Here is a 19,599-nt window from a genome sequence, read left to right on the forward strand (position 1 = left end):
TCTCACTGATTCGCTTTCTAATACTATACTCTTAACTTTTCTAGAATGCTAGATAAATAGATGATATGATACAGAGGTTTTTTGTTTGTTTGTTTTACTTTTTAAAAATTTATGGTGCAGTGAGCTGGCAGAAGGTGGAAAGTGAGGAATGGAGGCTGCTACAGCAGTTAATGATGCTGATAAGTCTGTCTGTGAATCAGAGGCAGGAGTATGACAACTGGAGAAAAAAAAAGGTGTGGAAATAAAGGACGTTATTGTTCATTTGCATGTTCTAAGATGGAGGAGATCTGAGCATGTTTAAATCCCAAAGGAAGGATCCAGTGGAGAGGGAGGCGCTGATGAGACAGGAGAGGGACAAGATAAAGAAAGTTCCTGGGGAGGTGGACAGTGAGAAGATTCAGGTCACAGATGGAGAGATTGCCCTTATACAGGAAAAAAGAAATCACTTCTCCTGTAAAAAGTAGAAAGGAAGAGAAGTTAGATCTAGATGTAGAAAGGTGCATACATTTGATGGTAGGAAGCTGAGGGAGTTCAAATCTGATAGCTCTTCCTTTCTCTGGGTGGCTGGAGGTAAGGACACTTTCTAAGAGTGAAGAGAGGTTTGCAGAGAGTAAAAAAAGATTGGAAATACTCTGTTTAGAAAAACGAAAAATGAGTTAACCAAAGCAACCTGGTAGGGCTGCTGAGCAGTACTGACAGACTCCTTGATATCAGTGACCATAAATGTATTATGGCTCTAATCTGTCCAGTTTTGTCATCTTTTTTTTTCCAGCAATACTCGACGGCCCACAGACAGATTACTGAGGAAGCAGATAAATGAGTTAACTCTGGCCTGGAGTTTGTCAAACAAGTACCACCAAAGAGAAAGCGGTAAGAAAAGACAAGTTAGGTTACTGGCAAGTTACTGAGACGATGGGTCAAAAATCTAAGCTGGGTAAAGAAGAAAAAGAAGACAAAAACAAACAAACAAACACTGTTGGATAGGGAGTAGTAGCCAATATAGCAGAAGGGCCAACGAGATCACAGAATAAATGCACCAAGACTAGGTAAGAAAACCACTAGATGGCCAAGTACTTGTAGTCAGAAACCCAGGTGATTAGATTAGTGATAACTGGAAGGACAGTAACCAGATGCTATAAGTATAGAATGCCTTGCAAAAATCACCAAGAACTATTTTGCATATTTTTCATTCTTTAACATGTGCCTATTCCATTTTTTAAAATGTTTTAAAGAATTGAATTAAACATAATAGCTTCATTATTAGAAATTATTTTTAATTACCTATAATCATTACTGGTTACATTATTCATGGTAGTTTCTTGCATCCTACAATTCCCTTTCTTTGGTTCACTTTTTCTAGTTGGTGAATTTTTTTCAGATAGGTATGTAAGTGATACACTTTCTAAATTATTGTGGCTAATTTTTCTTTGATTTCTATAAATCGTAACTCACTTGGATACAGAATAAGATACAAAGAAACATTTTCCCACTTATTTCTGGATTGTTCCAGAAGGTTATATTTTATAGAATCATAACTTACTAACAACCAGAAAATCATTACAATTAAATGGTGACCCATGAATGACAAAATAAAAGTGACAAAATACTTACAGAATTTTATCTAAGGAACAGATTAAAATCCAAAGAAGTTGTGATATGCCAACATCAATGTTCAGTTCAGTCACTCAATCGTGTCCGACTCTTACAGCACACCAGGCTTCCCTGTCCATCACCAACTCCTAGAGCTTACTCAAACTCATGTCCATTGAGTCAGTGATGCTATTCAACCATCTCATCCTCTGTCGTCCCCTTCTCTGCCTGTCTTCAATCTTTCCTAGCATCAGGATCTTTTCAAATCAGTCAGTTCTTCGCATCAGGTGGCCAAAGTATTGGAGCTTCAGCTTCAGCATCAGTCCTTCCAATGAATATTCAGGACTGATTTCCTTTAGGATGGACTGGCTGGATCTCCTTGCTTCCAAGGGACTCTCAACAGTCTTCCCCAACATCACTGTTCAAAAGCATCAATTCTTTGGTGCTCAGCTTTCTTTATAGTCCAACTCTTACATCAATACATGACTCCTGGAAAAACCATAGTTTTAATTAGACAGACCTTTGTCAGCAAAGTGATGCCTCTGCTTTTTAATATGCTGTCTAGTTTTGTCATAGCTTTTCTTCCAAGGAGCAAGCAATTTTTAATTTTATGGGTGCAGTCACCATCTGCAGTGATTTTGGAGCCCAAGAAAATAAAGTCTGTCACTGTTTCCACTGTTTCCCCATCTATCTGCCATGAAGTGATGGGACCGGATGCCACGATCTTTGTTTTCTGAATGTTGAGTTTTAAGCCAGCTTTTTCACTCTCCTCTTTCACTTTCATCAACAGGCTCTATAGTTCCTCTTTGTTTTCTGCCATGTGGGTGGTGTCATCTGCATGTCTGAGGCTACTGATATTTCTCCTGGCAATCTTGATTCCAGCTTGTGCTTCATCCAGTCCAGCATTTCACATGATGTATTCTGCATATAAGTTAAATAAGCAAGGTGACAATGTACAGCCTTGACCTACACCTTACCCAATTTGGAACCGTGTGTTGTCCCATGTCCGGTTCTAACTGTTTGCTTCTTGACCTGCATACAGATTTCTCAGGAGGCAGATAGGGTGTTCTGGTATTCCCAGCTCTTTAAGAGTCCTCAACAGCTTGTTGTGATCCACACAGTCAAAGGCTTTAGCATAGTCGATGAAGCAGATGTTTTTCTGGAATTCCCTTGTTTTTTTCTTTTCTTTTTTTCCCCATCTCTGGTTCCTCTGCCTTTTCTAAATCCAGCTTGTACATCTGGAAGTTCTCGGTTCATGTACTGTTGAAGCTAGCATGTGAAATGACTGCAATTGTGTGGTAGTTGGACTATTCCTTGGCATTGCCCTTCTTTGGGATTGGAATGAAAGCTGAACTTTTCCAGTCCTGAGGCCACTGCTGAGTTTTCCAAATTTGCTGGTATATTGGGTGCAGCACTTTCACAGCATCATCTTTTAGGATTTGAAATAGCTCAACTGGAATTCCATCACCCCTACTGCTTTGTTCATAATGATACTTCCTAAAGCCCATTTGACTTCATGCTCCAGGACGTCTGGCTCTAGGGGAGTGATCACATGGTCTTGGTTATCTAGGTCATTAAGATTTTTTTTTTGTATGGTTCTTCTGTGTTTTCTTGTCACCTCTTCTTAATATCTTCTGCTTCTGTTAGGTCCATAAGGTTTCTGTCCTTTATTGTACCCATCTTTGCATGAAATGTTCCTTGGTATCTCTAATTTTCTTGAAGTGACCTCTAGTCTTTCCCATTCTATTGTTTTCCTTTATTTCTTTGCACTGTTCACTAAGGAAGGCTTTTTTTTTATCTCTCCTTGCTATTCTTGGAATTCTGCATTTAGATGGGTATATCTTTCCTTTTCTCCTTTGCCTTCTGCTTCTCTTCTTTTCTCAGCTATTTGTAAGGCTTCCTCACACAACCATTTTGCCTTTTTGCATTTCTTTTTTCTTAGGAATGGTTTTGATTACCACCTCCCATACAGTGTTATGAACCTCTGTCCCTAGTTCTTCAGGCACTCTATCAGATCTAATCCCTTGAGTCTATTTATCATTTCTACTGTGTAATCAATCGTAAAGGATCTGATATAGGTTATACCAGAATGCACCAGTGGTTTTCCCTACTTTCTTCAATTTAATTCTGAATTTTACGATAAGGAGTTCATGATCTGAGCCACAGTGAGCTCCTGGTCTTGTTTTTGCTACTCTATAGAGCTTTTCCACATTCATCTGCAAATATAATCAATCTGATTTCGGTGATGTTCACGTGTAGAGCTGTTTCTTGTGTTGTTGGAAGAGGGTATTTGCTACAACCAGCGCATTCTCTTGGAAAAACTCTGGTTTTGTGTGTGTGTTAGTTGCTCAGTTGTGTCCAACCCTTTGCGACCCCATGGACTGTAGCCTGTCAGGCTCCTCTGTCCATGGAACTCTCCAGGCAAGAATACTGCAGTGGGTTGCCATTTCCTCTCCAGGGGATCTTCCCGACCCAGGGATTGAACCTGGGTCTCCTGCATTATAGGCAGATTCTTTACTGTCTGAGCCACAAGGGAAACCAAGTGGTCCTGGAGGGCACAAACAAAATCTTGCACTCACCAAGACGCAGAGGATAGAAGCAGTGACCCCACAGACACTGAATTAAAACTACCTGCTAGTGCTGGGGAGCCTGCTATGGAGGCATGGGTCAGCAGGGTCTCACTACAGAGATTGGGACACTGGCAACAGCAGGTGGGGAAGGTCCCCCCTGGCATAAACCCTCTTGGAGCTCACCATTAATCCTGCCATAGAGCCTGTAGAGCCCAGGGCTGGGTCACCTCAGGCCAAACAACTCCCAGGGAGGGAGTGCAACCCCACCCATCAGCAGATAATTGGATTAAAGCTTCACTGAGCAAGGCCTGGCTCACCAGAGCAAGACCCAGTTTTCCCACCACTAGTCCCTTCCATAAGTAAGCTTACACAAGCCTCTTAGCCTCATCTATCAGGGGGCAAACAGAAGAAGCAAAAAGAAGTACATTCCCATAGGTTAAAACAAAAATCACATTACAGAAAGTTAATCAGGATGAAAAAGCAGAAAGTTATGTCCCAGATGAAGGGACAAGATAAAACCCCAGAAAAACAACTAAATGAAGTGGAGATAGGCTACCTTCCAGAAAAAGAATTCACAATAATGATAGTGAACATGATCCAGGATCTCAGGAAAACAATGGAAAAGATGCAAGAAATGTTTACCAATGACCTACAAGAACTAAAGAACTAACAGAGATGAATAATACACTAGAAGGAATCAACAGCAGAATAACTGAGGCAGAAGAACAGATAAATGACCTGGAGGACAGAATGAATAGTGGAAATCACTGCCACAGAATGCTGCTGCTGCTGCTACTAAGTCGCTTCAGTCGTGTCCAACTCTGTGCGACCCCAGAGACGGCCGCCCACCAGGCTCCCCCGTCCCTGGGATTCTCCAGGCAAGAGTACTGGAGTGGGTTGCCATTTCCTTCTCCAAGGCATGAAAGTGAAAAGTGAAAGTGAAGTCGCTCAGTCATGTCCGACTCCTAGCAACCCCATGGACTGCAGCCCACCAGGCTCCTCCGTCCATGGGATTTTCCAGGCAAGAGTACTGGAGTGGGGTGCCATTGCCTTCTCCACTGCCACAGAATAGAATATAAAAAAAGAATGAAAAGAAATGAAGACAGTCTAAGAGACCTCTGGGACAACATTAAACACAACAACGTTCTCATTATAAGGGTCCCAGAAGGAGAAGAGAGAGAGAAAGGGCTGGAAAAAAATGTTTGAAGAGGTAATAGCTGCAAATTTCCCTAACATGGGAAAGGAAACAGTCACCCAAGTCCAGGAATTACAGAGTTCCAAGGAGGATAAACCCAAGGAGGACACACCAAGACACAGTCATCAAGCTGACCAAAATTAAAGACAAAATACTGAAAGCAACAAGGGAAAAATGACAAATAACATACAAGGGAACTCCTATCAGGCTATCAGCTGATTTCTCAACAGAAACTACAAGCCAGAAGGGAATGGCATGATACATTTTAAGGGATGAAAGGGAAGAAACTTCAACCAAGAATACTCTATCCAGCAATAATAGTCTCATTCAGATTTGATGGAGAAAACAAAAGCTTTCCAGACAGGTGAAAGTTAAGAAAATTCAGCACCATCAAACCAGCTTTACGACAAATACTAAAGGAACTTCTCTAGGCAGGAAACATAGGAGAAGGAAAAGACCTACCGAAAATAAACCCCAAACAAGTAAGAAAATGATAATAGGATCATACATATCAATAATTACCTTAAATGTAAACAGATTACCACCAACCAAAACACATAGACTGGCTGGCCAAATGAAAACATGTGCATGCATGCACTTCCACTTACCACATCACTCTGCTTGACCACTCCACCAAACTGTATATAATTATTTTATATTGTTAGGTTAATCATGTTCCCATTATGGCTTGCAATTATAATTATCTTTTATTTTTTGTCTGGCTATTGATTGTGAAAACTGATAAACATCTATTACTATCGTGATTATGCAAGTATTACTCACTTAATACTATTGTATCATAACTAGTCAGAAGAAAAATAATAGAACTCTGTATCACCAAATCTACAATTTAATAGAAAAATCTGTAGTCACTTTTTAAAATCCAGATGCATAACAGAATTATCTTGAAATTTTTTGAAAAATACAAATGCTTAGGTATTGCTTTTTTCCTCTGGAGCTTCAAATTTGTTTCTAATGACCATTTATGTTTAAAAACAACTGGACTATATGATGATCTTTTATTTCTATCTAGTTAGCTTCACTTTTTCCATTTCATATTCAGTGCTCCCATTTCACTTAGTTTATGTTTTACAATTCCTCCATCTCTTCTTTTTTTTTTTTTAATGTTTTCTCAAGCTCCTATCAAGTGCAGTAGAAATGCTTTTGCATACAGATACATAAATAATATGTATAATATATATATTTTAGAAAACATGAATTTTTTGTCTAACTAAAAAATTTATGACATTTTGATTCCACTTGTTTGACTTAGTATGAATAGAATGCTACATTCCTAATTAAAAAATAGATATGCCTCAAGCAACAAAGGTTTACTGTATAGCACAGGGAACTATAGTCAATATCTTGTGATAACCTATATTGGAAAATCATTTCAAAAGTAATATACGTGTATGTGTGTAACTGACTTACCGTGCTGGGCACCCAAAGACCATAAGTCAACTGTACTTAAGTAAAATCTATAGATTAAGAAAAAATAAATAAAGCTACTACTAAAAAAAAAGATATTCTGCGTTTGCAGACTGGATGAATTAACATTGTTAAAATGCCTATGCTAGTGAAAGCAATCTACAGATTCAATGCAATTCCTATCAAAATTCCAAGGACATTTTTCACATAACTAGTACGAAATGTTCTAAAATCTATATGGAACCTCAAAAGACCCCAAACAGCCAAAGCAAACTTAAGAAAAAGAACAAAGTTGGAGGTATTGCACTGCCTGATCTCACGCTATATTACAAAGCCATAGTAATCAAAACACCTTGGAGTTGGCAGAAGAAGAGATATGCAGATCAAAGTAACAGAAGAGAAACCAGAAGTAAACCCACACATATATGGACAATCAATTTATGACAAAGGAGCATAGAACATAGAGAAAGGACAGTCTCTGCAATAGTGGTGTTGGGAAAATCAGAGAGCCGCGTGCAAAGAAAGTGAAACTAGGCCATTATTGTACACTATACACAAAGATCAACTCAAAATGGATTAAAGACTTGAATTTAAGACCTGAAACCATAATACTCCTAGAAGAAAACATAGGCAGTATGTTCTTTGACACTGGTCTTAGCAATATGTTTCTAGATATACCTCCTCAGGCAAGGAAAACGAAAGCAAAAATAAACAAATGAGGATTACATCAAACTAAAAGCTTCTGAACAGTAAAGGAAACCACCCACAAAACAAGACAACCTAATGAATAGGAGAAAATATCTGCAAACAATATATTCAATAATGGGTTATATCCAAAATATACAAAGAAATCATACAACACAAAAACAACCACATTAAAAAATGGGCAGAGGAGTCGAACAGTTTTCCAAAGAAGATATACAGATTGTCAACAGGCACTTGGAAAGATGGTCAAAGTCACTAATTATTAGGAAAATGCAAATCAACACAATGAGCTATCACCTCATGTCTGTCAGGACGGCTATTACCAAAAAGGCAAGAAATAGCAAGCATTGATAGGGATGTGGAGAAAAGGGAACCTTTGAGCACTATTGGTGGGGATGTAAACTGGTGCAGCAACTGTGGAAAACATGGAGATTCCTTTAAAAAAAATTAAAAACAGAACTACTACATGATCCAGCAGTTCCACTCCTGGGAATATATCCAAAGAAACAAAACATTAACTCAAAAAGATACGTGCACTCCCATGTTTGTAACAGGATTATTTATAAGAGCCAAGACATGGAAACACCCTAAGAGTCCATCAGTAGATGAACGATAAAGAAACTATGGTATACATACATACAGTGGGATAAGTATTCAGTCATAGAAAAGAATGAAATCTTGCCATTTGTGGCAACATGGATGGATCTTGAGAGTATCGTGAAATTGAAAGATAAATACAGTACGATTTTCACTTAAATGTGAAATATAAAAAATAAAACAAATGAACAAACAGAACCAAACAAAAACAAATACACAGACACAGAGAACAGAGTAGTTGTTACCAGAGGGGAAGGATGGGAAGGAGAGGGGAAAGTGGGTAAAGGGGATCAACTGTATGGTGACAGATGGGAACTAAACTTTTAGTGGTGAGCACATGTATGCTATACAGAAGTAGATATATAACACTGTACACATGAAACTTACATGTTATAAACCAAAATTACCTCAATAAAAAATTAATGTAAAATTAAAAAAAAACAACAACCTCTCCTCAAACCCAAGTAAAAAGAGAAACAATAAACCAAGAAGATACTTGTAACATGTGGCAGGCAAATGGTTCATTTTTTAAATACTAAAACCTTTGGAAAATCATTAAAAAAAATTTCAAAGAGAAAATGAAAATAAACAAAGGATAGGTAAAAACAGTTCATGGAAAGGACAAATACATCATTTTTGAATGTATTAATATTTTTCATATAACAATCATAACAAGTCAAATACAAATTTGTTAAGCTACAATGAAACACTATTCCTCATTTCTCAGATTAGAATTTGACAGCATTAGCTGCTAAAGCTATAGTAGAAATAGACATACTCACATAGCACAGATCAGAATGAGAACTAATACAGACTCTATGTAAAGGAACTTGGTCATACCTATCAAAGAAATTCCTACAATTAGACTAGAAATCTTACTTCTAGTAATTTATTCTATACACATGATCACTAATGAGTCAGAAAGATGAGAGCATACAAAGTAATGTACTGCAGCACTTTCTGTAACAGCAAAAGCTAAAACAAGCATCAATGTTCATCAACAGGGAACTGGTTATGTATGTATGGTAGGTATGTTTTTTTATATGTGTGTGTGTACCCATGTACAACCATCCCCATGCTTTGATAAGAAAAGAATCTCTCCAGGAGATTACACACGTGACCTAAATGTAAGTAGTTCTCATTTCAGGTAGGAACTAGGGTATCAGGAAAAACAAACAGAGGGACCACTTTCTTTTTCTAATGTATCTTTTAAAATACTTGAAATGTTATTTTATAATATTATGTAAATACATTAACTTTTCAATATAATGAAACAAATGATTTTTTAAAGTTTATCTAAGAGAATGGGCCAGGGATGGGGGAACCAGCATTTACTGAATGTCCACTAGGTACCATACGTTAACTGGTTGAATAACTTACCTAAATTCAATCCAATAACAAATTCCATTATTGGGATTCAAAACTCAGGTGCAATAAACTATAAATGTAGTTAGAGACATTTTTTAAAATTATAATTTGAAGTAAAGCTTTCGGGGGCAAATGGTAAGTGACAATACATTTGTATAACTTCTTCTGTTATAACCCTTTGGTAGAAAATATGAAAGAACCAAGTTAGAGTATAATAATGTAACTACAACCCCATTTCTCAAACTTTAGATTAAAAAAAGGTTAAGTGAATAGTTTCAGAAGGGCCTTATTAATAATCTCAAACTAGGAGGGCTGACGATCAGATGCATAAGCAGACTACTAAAGAAATGGCAGGTGCAGTAGCTGACACTGAAAAAAACCATGTGGTAAGATCATTCTAACTTTCTCCAACTCATCTTCCTCGCTAGCAAAAAGGGTTGTAAATCTGCTCATTCAGGACAGAATGACAAAAATCAAAGGAGTATTCCTTACAGGTTAGATACGACTCTAAAACCCTTTAAATTCAGTAAAACTGTCCTAAAAAAATACACCTTAACTGAGGTTACCTGACCCCGCTTGCCCCAACCTCCACCACAATCTCAATCCCCTTACCACTCATCACTTCTCTCAAGCTACTAAGAACTGAAAAGAGAATATGAACCCATGTATACTTAAACACAGCTGTCAGCTCAAGTCCTACTTTCACTAAAGGGGAAATAAGTCAAGGAGAATCCACATACATCATTCTTGGGCAAATAGCAAGCTTAGATAAAATTCCCCATTTGGAGGATGAACTATTAAGTAAAAGATTCCCACCCTGTCCCTATGCTTAGACACTGGAGGAAGGCAGGAGGTGGGGGAGAACTATGAAGAAATCATGAAGAATTACTCTAGGACACAGGAAAGGAAAAAAAAACAAACAACCAAACACTTTAATTAAACCTTCTCTACAACATATATACACATTTGCTTATATTTCCAAAAGAACACTAAGATAAACTGAAAATTAATGAAAATGGTTACCTATAGGGAAGGGAGGGAACAAGAAGGAGAGGAAGAAAGACGGTGCTGAATGTACCTTGTTACACAGCTTCAATTTAGAAACCATGTGAATATTTTAAACACTGGACAAACAAAATCAAAACTAAAAGTAAAAAGTAATCTTGAAATATTTAAAACAAAACAAATGAACTTAACTATATGTCAAACTGGTAAAACAAACAAAATGAAAAACATTATTTTAAGGACTTTAGAACTCTGTTTTGACTATGTTCTTAGTGGAATAATATCTTTAGGCAAAGAACAGTTGAATGCCATTTAGTAGTCTGATCAATAGTGATTTTTTTGGAAACTATATTTTATATATGAACATATACATATATAAAGCAAGTAAGTAATTACATATTCATGCTATTTAAAAATGCCATCATAAAATCAATGTAAAATCATGTGATATTAAATCTGAAGTGCTAATATCAGTGTGAACTCATGCTTTTTTTACTTTAACAAAATGCCTACTTCCTGACTTTAGCCACAAAAAAGGCCTAGAAACACAGATAACCGAGTTACAATGGCACCCTCATTAAAAAAAAATTGGCTGATTCCAGGTCTGGGTGGGGCGGCAGGAGATTTACAAGATAAACCCGGGACATCTTGTGCCAGAAGCAAGAAAGCTGGCAATTATTAAAATGAAGTTGTGTCAAAAGGACACAGGAGCCAGTCTGATCGAGCTCCCAGTGTTGCTCAGCTGTCTATTACACAGCAGAGCTGAGAGTTCTTAACCACTATCCTAGACCACCTCTCACGCAAGAAAAATTCAGTGAAGAGGGGAGGGGGAATGAGATGAAAACCAGAGACCAGAACAGAGAGAAAATATCTTACTTGACTCACACACATCTCTTGAACGAGTTGATCCCTCCTTTCTTCCCCCTTAAGTTCCTTCTTTACTTGGCTTTCACATATTCCTCCCGCCTGACTGCACCTTTTCAGAGTTTGCTGTTTGCTTCCCTTCTCCTCCACTTTCTATTACTGAAAGCTCCAGGAATTCAGATCTTGGTATTCCTGTCTTCTCTGTCCACACTATACTAACTCCTTTGGTGATCCTATTCAGCCTCATAGCTTGAAATAACTTGTATATGCAGACAGCTCCTAAATTTCTATCTCCATTGATCTCTCCCAACTCTAGACTGCCACCTCGACGTATCCATATAGATGTTTATTGGTATCGCAGCCTCAGCTTGTCCCAAATTGATCTCCATGCCCAATACAAAACCTGCCCCAACACAGCCTTCTCCATCTCAGTGAAGACAAATCCACCCTTTCAGGTGCTCAGACCCAAAACTCTAGGCTCATCCTTAACTCGGCCCCTTCCAACCCTGGCCAGCACCCCCCCATCCTACATTCGCTCTGTCAGGAAATCCTATTGGTTCTACGTTAAAATATATTCAGAATCCAGCTACTCCCACTATCCCAACTGCAACCACTCAAGTCTGAAGCTACCTAGATTACTGCATTAGCTTTGTAAGAGGTCATTCTGTTTCTAAATTTACCCTATTCTACTCAGAGTAAAACTCCAAGTCCTTATAACGGCCCAACAAATTCTGGCCCCCTATTTCCTCTCTGAATTCACTTGCTACCACCACCCCCTTTTCCACTCCCCTTGCTCAGCCAATGTGGGCTCACAGCTGCTCCTCAAGCATGGGGGGCACACCTATATAGGATGATCTTTGGTCTGGCTATTCCCTTTGCCCAGAACATTCCTCTCTCAGACACCTGTCTGGTTAACTTCCTTAGCAATCTTTCCCCAAATCTCACCCTCTCAGTGAGGCTCATTCTGATCTACCTGATACCACATCTCCCCTGCTGTAACTTACTTATTAATGCATTAGCTTTCCCTCCACACTGCACCCCCCACCCCCGCCCAATATAAGGAGAGAGGTACTTGTCTAGTTTGTTCGCTATTGTATCTAAAGTGCCTAATGATATACAACATCAAGCAGTACTAAAAAGGTTCAAATAAAATAATTTAACAAAGCTAAATTTATCATATTATTGGAGCACAAGTGGGTTATTTAAAATTAACTGTTCAAAAGAAGGACTTTTACAACGGGGGAATGTTAGTCACTCAATCGTGTCCGACTCTTTGTGAATCCATGGACTGTAGCCCACCAGGCTCCCCCGTCCCTGGGATTCTCCAGGCAAGAACAGTGGAGTGGGTTGCCATTTCCTTCTCCAATGTATGAAAGTGAAAAGGGAAAGTGAAGTCGCTCAGTCGTTTCCGACTCTTAGCGACCCCATGGTCTGCAGCCTACCAGGCTCCTCCGTCCATGGGATTTTCCAGGCAAGAGTACTGGAATGGGGTGCCACTGACACCAAAACACTAGGTAAATACAAACTGAGAGAAAGCAGGAGTCATGTGGGCATTAAGAAGATAAGCTTCAAAACTAGACAGACCTAGGATCTAAGTGTCTATACCACTTAACAGCTCTGTGACCTTTGGGAAGTTACTTCACTAAGCCTCAGCTCACTCGTCTATAAAATGGCAGTATTACCTATATCTCAAAGGATTTTTAATGAGAATTACATGAAACAAAGCATTTTACATGGTGTCTGGTATATAATACATACTGGAACATACTGTAATGACCTAGTCATATACCAAAATGGAACAAATATCTTTCAGTGTTTCTGATATCAAAAAATATAGTCTTTATAAAAGTTGTTTTAAAATAGGAGGAAACACTAGAGTAACAATTCTAGCTTTTAGGCAGCTATTCAGGTTTCTGAAGAGGCCTAAAGAAGCATTCAATGTTGAAAGGCTTACTTTACAACAAGAGCCTACCCTAACTATCCTTCCTTCCCTCTCAGGTAAAGCACAAATATTTATTATGGCCTGTTAGAGGCTTCTTACAAACTTCCTCTATGAGGTAGCAACTCTACTCTACTCAAAAGAACTTAGCGTACAAATAAACTCCCAAATGTGAGAAATGTGAAGTGACATTTGTAAGACAGACTTACTCACTGCAACATAACATTTATAATAGCAAAAGGCCAGAAACAACTTAAATAGCCATCAGTAGGAAACATGGTTAAACATATCCATATAGTAGTTCAGTTCAGTTCAGTCACAAAGAGTCAGACACAGAGTACTAAGCAATTTTTAAAAGCAGACCTTTATGTAGTGATATGGGATAACCTCCAGGATATAATCTTAAAATAAATCAAGGGCTCCCCTGTGTGTAAAGCCTGGTGGGAGATCTATATTTGCTCATATTAATAAAATATCTCTGGAAAAAACTTATGATGAGGGACTAGACTAGGAAAAGGTATATTTTTTTGAACTTTTAAAAATTTTCACCTATTTGAATGCATCACCTGTCATAAAAAATATTTAAATCAAGTAAAAAGACTATTGAGTAAGTCAGTTTCTATCAGCGACAAGCAAGGTAAATTCTGCCTGAATATTCACCAAACAGTAACTGAATACTTCCTACATGTTGATGTTTTTATCCTCAATTTTAGGATCTGGTATCAAAAACAAAGGCAACAAAGCAAAAACAAACAAGCTGAATACATCAAACTAAAAATCATATTTACTGAGCATGGCAAGCACAGTTTATTTATCAATATATCACTCGCATTACTTCCTCTTTCAAAATAAAATAAAATAAATCCCTAGCAATGGGTTGCTGGAGAAGGAAATGGCAACCCACTCCAGTATTCTTGCCTAGAGAATCCTGTGGACAGAGGAGCCTGGTGGGCTGCTGTCCATAGGGTCACATAGAGTCAGACACGACTGAAGAGACTTAGCATGCATTTACACATTGGAGAAGGAAATGGCAACCCACTCCAGTATTCTTGCCTGGAGAATCCCAGGGACGGAGAAGACTGGCGGGCTTCAGTCCATGGGGTCGCTAAAAGTCGGACACGATTGAGCGACTTCACTTTCACTTTTCCCTTTCATGCACTGGAGAAGGAAATGGCAACCCACTCCAGTGTTCTTGCCTGGAGAATCCCAGGGACGGGGGGAGCCTGGTGGGCTGCCGTCTACAAGGTTGCACAGAGTCAGACACTACTGAAGCGACTTAGCAGCAGCAGCAGCAATGGGTTGCAAGGAGTAATGTGCTTGATCAGTAACAGTTTTTAGCACAAGTGGTTTAGTGTACAGATGAAGATCCAGACTAGAAAATGCTAGTGGTTAGAGCTATCGTGAAATGGTGTGCTCAAGATTATCCATTAACAGACCAATGAAGAATAAACAGCTTATATTTATGTTTTCAATTGTGGTTCTCTCCTCTGACTGCTCCTCGCTCGTTTTGTCCTAACTCTACTATGACCAGAATACATCGGCACCTACCCATAATCCCTAATAGGAACAGTAGCCATCATTTATTCAATATTGATCATGTCCTCTGTGATGGGTGCTTAATTAGACATGATTTTATTTAATCCTTAGGGTAAACTTGAGAAGTGGATTACATTACCCACTTTCTAGATAAGAAACTAGAAACTAGCAAGCAAAACAACTAACAGTGGGCCATACACCTAGTGAATGGCAGCTGTAGGAGTCAAGGCCAGGTCCAGCTTACACTAAAGCCTATGCTCTTCACTAGAAGGCCAAGTTACCTCCCTAAATGTTCCTCCTATCCCAACATTAACTGTATCTGAAAATAGCAAAAGCAGTCCTTCTGAACACTTTCAGAGGTGAGCACTTACAGGGAACACACGTCTTTATCAGCTCTCATTCATCTGCAGGGCAGGCTTTGCTGCTGCCAGAGGCCTATGGTTGTCCAGTCTTGCCAATAGTTAAAAACAAAACAGAGAGAGGAAGAGAGCAAAGAATGGGAATTCTTAAGGGCGTGGACAAGAAGAAATCCCATTTGTACTGCTCACTGGCCACCAAGACCTGGGCAGTTTCCTTGTCCAGAGCTTCTGGGCTGGGGAGGCCTTCCCTCCACCCATTCCCAGTATATTTTGTTGCTCCAAATGCCCCTCTTTGCAGTAGACACAAGACCAAGGTGTCCCCGTGTACTCAGCCCTCACAGAATAATGCAAGTAAAAGCACACTTTCATCTTTCAGCATTTCCTTCTATACCTCCAAAACCCTGAGGAAAACGTCAACAAATTGAAATCATGGACCAGTTTACCAAAGAGGGTGTCAAAGCAGCACTCTCATCTTCATCATCAGAATTTTGGTGGCTCCCAGAATAACTTCACTATTGTGGCACCACCGGAAATCAGTCATTAGCTAATCAAAGACACTCACAGGCTCCATGTGATGGTCATGGCTAAGAAACCTGATCATCTATTTTACAGTTTAAATGCTCAGTTAGAGAGGAATGGGAAAATATCTGATGGATGTGATTAAAATGCAGTAATTTAATTTCCCCTTTAAATGCCAGTCATTTGTCACATCTACTGTTCTATTCAAGAACTACTGTAAACAATGTCTTACTGAGATATAAAAGTAGAATGGTACACACTTGGAATTTTATATCCTTTTACATAAAATAGGTAGCTTTTTAGTGGCCTAAATTATAATAAGAAATGTTCCTCCCTCAAAAAATACAGAAAGAGAAAAAAAGAGAAGAGGTAATCTTGTAAAGAAGAGAATGAGAATAAAGAAAATAAAGAAACTATTTTGGAGGATTCCCCCTTTAGAATTTGAATAAACTTTCTTAAAAATGAAAAAAATAGTATGACTTCAAGATGAAAAAATAGTATGACAGGATGAAATCTGTAAACCACAACATTACATTGTTTAGTTTAACGAACATTAACTGAGAACCTACAACTGCTGAAGGAACATGACTATAAGTGAAGTGAAGTGGAAGTCGCTCAGTAGTATCCAACTCTTTGCGACCCCATACAGTCCGTGGAATACTCCAGGCCAGACTACTGGAGTGGGTTGCCAGTCCCTTCTCCAGGGGATCTTCCCAACCCAGGAATCGAACCCAGGTCTCCTGCGTGGCAGGCAGATTCTTTACCACTGACCCATCTGGGAAGCCCCCATGATTATAAGAAATGACTCTAAATATAAGAAGTTAGTAGGAAAAACTAATACAAACAGTTTTGATACGATACATTAATTAATTAATAACAGGTATACAGAGGGTACCATTTTTCTACCCACTAAAGCTGTTTCCCAGGATCAGACAGTTACTCTCGGGCCACCTGAGCTGTAATACAGTAAATCTTCTTTCATCCCTCCTGTACCACATGAGACCTATTCAGAAAATATATATAGGAAATAATTTGCATATACATCTGGTCTTTCTCCTTTCTAGCAATTATCACTATAATTAAATAAATAATTGTACATCTCCAAGGAGATGCTGATAGGCTTCTCTCTCATCCAGCAAAATATCTTGTACAAGATACCTCGCCTACTCTCATGTGCGAAATGAACAAGCAAACATCCAAGAATGTAAGACCTGAGACTGGGCTTCCTCCATGCAGTCTCTGATCCTCGTTAGATTACACATAGCCTTCAGTTAAACAGAGTTTCAACTCTACGCCACATAAAGTTGTTATAGGCCAAAGAATCATAAACCAAAAGACTCTAAAGCACTTGTATTAAATGAAAATTACAGAGAACAGAGAGAAATTAAATCCATAGGCTACTTAAAAGCCATTTAATGCAATAGTTTCTACTCTGTCCCTCAGCAAACTAATGTTTTTAATGAATAAGCATGTAATCCATTTTCACTTGGCCACCCTTCTCTTTTCTACAACTGTCCTCAAATAAAAGTGCTGATTTACAATGAAATGGCCCAAAGGAAGCCAGTGCGTGAAGGAGAAGGGCAGTAAGTCTGGAGAAAGAGGGTTATCAGTTTTTAAAGCAAAAAATGGCTGAGTTCAAAGAAAACATTTCCATGGAAAATATGATTGATAATTCAGGCCCACAAACTCTAGCATAGTGATTAAGGGAAATGGGTCTGGAGTGGGGCTTCCTGGCTTGAATCTTGGCCCTGGGACTTAACAGCTGTGCGACCTTGGGCAAGTAACTTGCCCTGGGAAACAGGGTGATAACAGGACCTGTTTTAAAGCGCTATGTTCAACCATCTCCCACCAGCACTATGGGCCTCCTCCAACCACCATGTCTGAGATTCTCCCACCAGTTTCTTGCCATTCTTTAACTCTCCACTATTACCTTCATATCACTTAATACTATCTAAAATTATTTTAAAAGTTACTTGTTTTCATAGGACCTCCCCATTAAAAGTAAAAAAAATTCTTGTCTGTCTTACTTCCACATTCCTAGTGCCTAGAAGCAGTGCACAATACCCACAAGTAGGAATTTGATAAATATTTGTTGAGTCAATGGACGAATAACACACAACATAGGGAGATGTACATTGTAAGTAATCAATAAATGGCAGCCAGTATTATCTAGGTAATGAATTCAGGTAAATAATTCAGGCTTCGGTGTTATATCTTGAAATAATTTTCTTCACAGTCTTTGCAGATCTTATTTACTATTCAACAAAACCAAGAATTATACTAATTTATAGCTTGAAAGGACTTTTTCCTTCCACTATTAGATGTTGCCCTTGGGGTAGATTAGATTACTTCACCGAAGTTCATCTCAGACATTTATTGAGCAATATGCTATGATCTGCATTCCGTAGATACAGCAATGAAAGACAGTCCTACTCAGTCAAGAGGTTTGTGTCTTAGTTTTACGCCTGTCTCTGGCCTGCTTAAATGCAGGATGAGGAGGAGATGAGGATTTGTGCAGAAAGTAATTGGATTGGGCAAAGTGGGAGTCTGTAAAGGTCCCAACCGTTTAATAGAAATCATCAGATGATTCTAATGTGGAACTTCAAATTCCTTAATTCATTATGCTAAAATACTCCCTTAGCTACCGTTTTTGTTGATAACAATATCACCAAGAAACAAACTAGGTTACTGCCAAGGTCCTCAAATGAGCAAGGCAGGTGTTGCTGAAATACTCCCCAACAGATGTAAGTTTACATAGATCCTCAGCAAACTAAGGACTGTATATTTGTGTATGTATGTGAATGAATATACATTGTCGGTGTAAGACTGCCAAACGCTCTCTCTTAAAAGGACTATTCTCTATTTTGAGGCTCTGTCCTTCCACTCATTTATGGTTAGCTGTCCTTTCTTTTAAGTAATTCTGTTGGTAACCCATGGTGAGTTTTTTCCCATTTACTTGACAAATAAAAAGGTTCTGATTTTTGCTTATTTAAAAAAAACTTGATCAGTGAAATTCTGAAATCTAGAACATCTAGAAATAAACAGAACACAATTAACAGATGCCTGGCCAAACTCCAAATGCAGAATACTGGATCTTTTATTCATTAACACACTGTCTCTTCACTCACTCAAGCCCACTTTTCTTTAACCATTTGTCCACAGCTATTGTCTATAGTTTGTATAGGGATTTTCCAGGTGACACTAATGGTAAAGAACCAACCCACTGCCAAGGCAAGAGACCTAAGAGATATGGGTTCCATCCCTGGGTCAGGATGATCCCATGGAAAAGAGAATGGCAACCCACTATAGTATTCTTGCCTGGAGAATCCCATGGACAGAGGAGCCTGGTGGGCTACAGTCCATAGAGTCACAAAGAGCCGGACACAAATGAAGCAGCTTGGCACACACGGCGCATACCTTCTATATTTTTAGGGCAAATAGAGGGGGAAAAAATGGAAAATCACTGCAGATGGTGACTTTAGCCATGAAACTGAAACATGCTTGCTCCTTGAAAGGAAAGCTATGATAAACCTAGACAACAGATTAAAAAGCAAAGACATCACTTTGCTGACAAAGGTCTGTACAGTCAAAGCTATGGTTTTTCCAGTAGTCATGTATGGATGTGAGAGTTGAACCAAAAAGAAGGTTGAGTGCCAAAGAATTGATGCTTTCGAACTGTGGTGCTAGAGAAGACTCTTTTGAGAGTCCCTTGAACTGCAAGGAGATCAAACCAGTCAATCCTAAAGGAAATCAAGCCTGAATATTCATTGGAAGGACTGATGCTAAAGTTGAAGCTCCAATACTTTGGCCACTTGAAGTGAAGAGCAGACTCACTGGAAAATACCCTGATGCTGGGAAAGATTGAAGCCAAAAGGAGAAGAGGGTGGCAGAGGATGAGATTGTTAGAAAACATCACGAACTCAA

The 19,599-nt window shown here is 38.7% G+C and overlaps 1 protein-coding gene and 1 long non-coding RNA gene across 6 annotated transcripts in view; both read right to left on the bottom strand.

The window, feature by feature from the left end:
• MARK1 (microtubule affinity regulating kinase 1) overlaps window positions 1-19,599 on the bottom strand; it is a 129,350-nt gene that overhangs the window by 69,684 nt on the left and 40,067 nt on the right. The window lies entirely within an intron of this gene.
• On the bottom strand, window positions 3,518-19,006 carry LOC145506698 (uncharacterized). Its single transcript, XR_014054189.1, has 2 exons — window positions 14,784-19,006; window positions 3,518-4,955 (listed from the first exon to the last, which is right to left on the bottom strand). It is a non-coding gene; the product is annotated as an uncharacterized LOC145506698 (long non-coding RNA).

The sequence above is a fragment of the Giraffa tippelskirchi genome, chromosome 5, assembly GCF_054371585.1.
Source record: "Giraffa tippelskirchi isolate mGirTip1 chromosome 5, T2T-mGirTip1v1.2.pri, whole genome shotgun sequence".
Lineage (NCBI taxonomy): Eukaryota > Metazoa > Chordata > Mammalia > Artiodactyla > Giraffidae > Giraffa > Giraffa tippelskirchi.